Source organism: Cyprinus carpio, chromosome B14 (assembly GCF_018340385.1).
Source record: "Cyprinus carpio isolate SPL01 chromosome B14, ASM1834038v1, whole genome shotgun sequence".
NCBI classification, from domain to species: domain Eukaryota; kingdom Metazoa; phylum Chordata; class Actinopteri; order Cypriniformes; family Cyprinidae; genus Cyprinus; species Cyprinus carpio.
The window spans coordinates 5,999,194-6,003,454 of NC_056610.1; the positions used below are offsets into that span (position 1 = coordinate 5,999,194).

Genomic DNA, 4,261 nt, shown 5'->3' on the forward strand with positions numbered 1-4,261 from the left:
CAACATCATGTGTCTTGAGCCTTTCTGTGGAATTCAGCTCCTTATGTTTCAACCATGCTCCCGATCGGATCTTTAATTGTCTGATTCGGGTCTGATACCCTACATTACTTATAGTTAGCAGAACTAGCAGAATTAAATAATATTAAAAAAAATCTGAATAAAAATGTAAATTTCATTCTGACTGGCTGTGATTATATGCAACCAAGTAATCCGTAAGTAATCGAATTGAAGCCTCAATCTGACTGAGAAACCCTCCAGTAAAAAACCTTAATTGGTTAGTTTGAGTTCGTTCGGAATTAAATTTCAGTCGGATTGAAGGGGTGGAGTAGACATCAATCTAATTTGAAGTTTGTGACATTTATATGTGCACATCAACCTGATCATTTTATTTAGTGATCATGTAAATGTGGTGCGGAGCATTGCAGGTTTTTAACACACAAGCCCACGTTTATCTACTTGTAGTAAATTGGACTATGCCACCTGGGGAAGTTTTCACTTGGAAAATAGAAATAAACCCAGAAGTTTGTTATTAGATCACACAAGTCCGCTTCTCTTATACAAGAGTAGGCAAGAGACGTAGGTATCGAATAAAAACATTTTTATTAACACAGAATGAATTCAAAGTGATCACTTAAAATAGCCTCAATGATACTACGCCACCTCTGGCAGTTCTCTCCAATGACACTTCAATAATAAACCAAAATATACAAAACAAATTACATAAACGAGTACACAAAGTTCACACAAAATCACACAAACTCAAATTTTGCCGAGTTACAAAAACAAACGTTGTAAATTAAAAAAAAAAATATATATATATATATATATATATATATATATTTATTGGGGATGCACGATAAATATCGGCACGATATTAATGCGTATCTCATCAGTAAAGCCGGCTCTGTATTCAGTGGTAAATCTCTACATGTGCATGCTTTCACAGATCAGCATTAACCACACAGAGCTGTTGTTCACTGACAAGGTGCGCAAAAACACGATCATATTTTGTGCAGCTTGTCAGTGAACAGCTCTGTGTGGTTAATGCTGCTCCAGGTGGAAGCACACACGTGTAGAGATTTATCGCTGATTGCAGATCCGGCTTTACTGATGTGATGCGCATTAAATAACGTTCCAATATTTATTGTGCATTCCAAATATATATATATATAAAATACTCACTGTTAAAGAGTATATATATATATATATATATATATATATATATAAAATACTCACTGTTAAAGAGGCAGTGACTGGCAAAGAATTCAAAGAATAAACACAGAAAAAGAAAAACAACCAAAGGAAAACATGTTACATAAAGACTAATTTACACAACAAAAAAAAATTATAAACAGAAGTAAATAAAAATCACAGTGAAATTATGTTACAGTTTCAGCATAAAACAAACAATGCTAGGTAAAAAAAAAAAAAAATCAACAACATACTTCACAATCAATAATACACAAATTTTCAAAAGAAAAAAGATGAAAAAAAAAAAAACAACTCAGTTCAAACTACGCGGTTGCTCTACGCGGATTCTGTCTTCCACGAATTCTGTACGCCAGCTCTGGTCATCAAATAAACAATCCTCCATCCCGAAGAAAATTAACTAGAAATCAAAGAAATAAAAAAATAGCAGCAATCCCTTTATTAGTTGCAAGGTAACAGCATTCTTTCAGCACGACAGCAGAAAAACGACAGAGCTGCAACAATAATCGACCAGAACAAAAGGGAGAATCCTGAAACAAATACAAACAACAAAACACAAAAGAGAGTTACTAATAGTTGCATATCACCCGCTAGAATTTTCCACTCATAACCACATACAAGACACTTACCAAACAAGAATAATGTGCTCTATAATCTGTTCACAGGCCAGGATACACAGCCTTCATATAACCCGCTGCTAAACTGAAGTACAGGGAACTGCACATTACTCCACCTGCCAATCGTCAAGCCCCAAACAAAGCTTCTACTGAAGCAACTGACGGAGACACACACATATGAAAAGACAGGCTAGGATGCAACAAACGAATCGCTAGTGCCACATGAGCAATAATTAAAAGGCTAGCAAACTGCTATGTGCTAACAGCACATACCTAAAGCCTCCCTCAAAACCAACAGAAAGGGGAGACTCTGGACGTGACGCATCACAAGCTGCAACTAACCAGCTCTAAAATAGAAAAAAAAAACTCTTTGCTGATTGGTGATCACAAGTGTCAGTCACCACCACTTACTTCATTCATCCGGTCATATAAACACTACGTTTAGAATGATTGTATTTTGATTAAGACAAAGGTTGCCCATGTAAATGTAGCTAATGGCAAAAGATGATGAGTTGTTAAAATTTTTACTTATGGTTTTTAATGTCCTCTAAATTGAGCAGTACTCCACAGTGTGTTTATTCTTAAAACACTATTTTAAATTAATAATAATACTTAAAAAAGAAATTAATAAAGTCAGAGAGGGAGCAGTTTTGCAACAAGAATACCATAAAACAGGAAATGATATGACAGAATGTGTGATATTTGACCTTTTTAATGATGTCACAGCCATCAGCTTGTGTGCCTACTGACAGCCACCAGAGGGCACTCTAAGTCATTGTTTGTTTTGTTTTGGACATCATTTCCCATCACGCTTTGTTCTGTCATTGAGATCTTGTTGTTTCCAGCTGTGAGTGATTTTAATCTTGTTAGTTCTTCTATACATACAGTGTTCTATGTGTCCTTTGTTCCTGCAGTTTTTAGTTGAGTAACCTTGTACCTGTTACTTTGTGTTTGCGGATTCTCTGTTTTGTGGATTACTTTTTGCCCTTGTTTTTTCTGCCTGTTGCTCTGTTTTTGGATCATTGTTTGGTACTACAATACAATTGTAATTTGATCTTTTTGCAACAGAGAATCCCGTGACAGAATACTGCAGCCACACTACAGATTCAGCAGCATGAGAGACAGAGGACTGTTCCCTGTAAACACACAAGACAAACAAGTCCTTCTTCAGAGTCTGGCTGCTCTTCGCCAGCAGGGAATGGAGGTGCGGGTCTTCACCTAGAAGTTTTGGATGAGGGCAGAGAGGCTGGATTGTCAGGGGGTGGACACCAATACTTCCGGTTGGCACCGCAGATGGCAGTCATGGTTTGTTGGTCCTTGGTACTTGTACTCTTTTTGTTTGTTTGTCCTGTCTTAAGCAACATTTTCGCGATCAGCTTTACTAGGAACGAACTCCTGGACATCAGAGATAGCACACCAAATAACTCTCTGCCGATATTTGAGCATTCAGATGTTTTACTGGACATTTTAGTCAGAGGAGCTGCGTTCCTATACAAGCGCTCCAGGCGACGCAAGCGAGGGAAGCGCGCCAGCACACTCATTAAATTCTGACAGCGCGGATTTAGGATGCCGCTGCCGAGCATTCATCTGGCGAATCTCCGCTCCCTAGCAAATAAATCAGATGAACGACTCCTCACATGCACAAACAAGGACTTTTTAAACTCCGCTGCACTCTGCTTCATGGACACCTGGTTGAACGGAGCAATCCCAGACAGTGCATCACATCTAACAGGCTTCCAGCTGTTCAGAGCAGACCGCATCACCGAGTCATCTGGGAAAACGAGAGGCGATGGATTATGTTTTTATATCAATAAAGGCTGGTGTACAGATGTGACAGTTTTAAAGAAGATGTGCTGCCTAAATTTGGAAGCTTTCTTCATTAACTGCAAGCCTTTTTATTCACTGCGGGAGTTTTCATCATTTATTCTGGTGAGTGTGTACATTCCTCCTGACGTACGCATGAGCGCCGTGCTAGAACTGTTGACCGATCAAATCACACACACAGAACAACATTATCCAGACTTTTTCATGATCGTTCTCAGTGATTTTAATAAACCTAATCTCACCCGTGAACTGCCTAAATATAGACAGAACATCACATGCCCCACCAGAGACAGCAATATACTGGACCACTGCTACACTGTTTTAAAGGATGCATAACACTCTGTCCATCGAGCAGTGCTGGGACTCTCTGATCACTGTTTAGTTCATCTTCTACCAGCCTACAGGCAGAAACTCAAATCTGCTAAGCTTGTAGTAAAACTGTAAAGAGATGGACTGCCGAAGCAGAGCAAGATTTGCAGGCCTGCTTTGAACTTACTGACTGGAGTGTTTTTGAGGCTGCAGCTACTGATCCGGATGAGCTTACTGACACTGTGACATCCTACATCAGTTTCTGTGAGGACATGTGTGTTCCCACCAGGACTTATTTAACT

At 38.8% G+C, this 4,261-nt stretch overlaps 1 long non-coding RNA gene across 1 annotated transcript; it reads right to left on the reverse strand.

Annotated features, from left to right (window-relative positions):
• Positions 1-1,211: 1,211 nt before the first annotated feature.
• On the reverse strand, positions 1,212-2,314 carry LOC122139528. Its single transcript, XR_006156368.1, has 3 exons — positions 2,100-2,314; positions 1,839-1,984; positions 1,212-1,739 (listed from the first exon to the last, which is right to left on the reverse strand). It is a non-coding gene; the product is annotated as an uncharacterized LOC122139528 (long non-coding RNA).
• Positions 2,315-4,261: the final 1,947 nt, after the last annotated feature.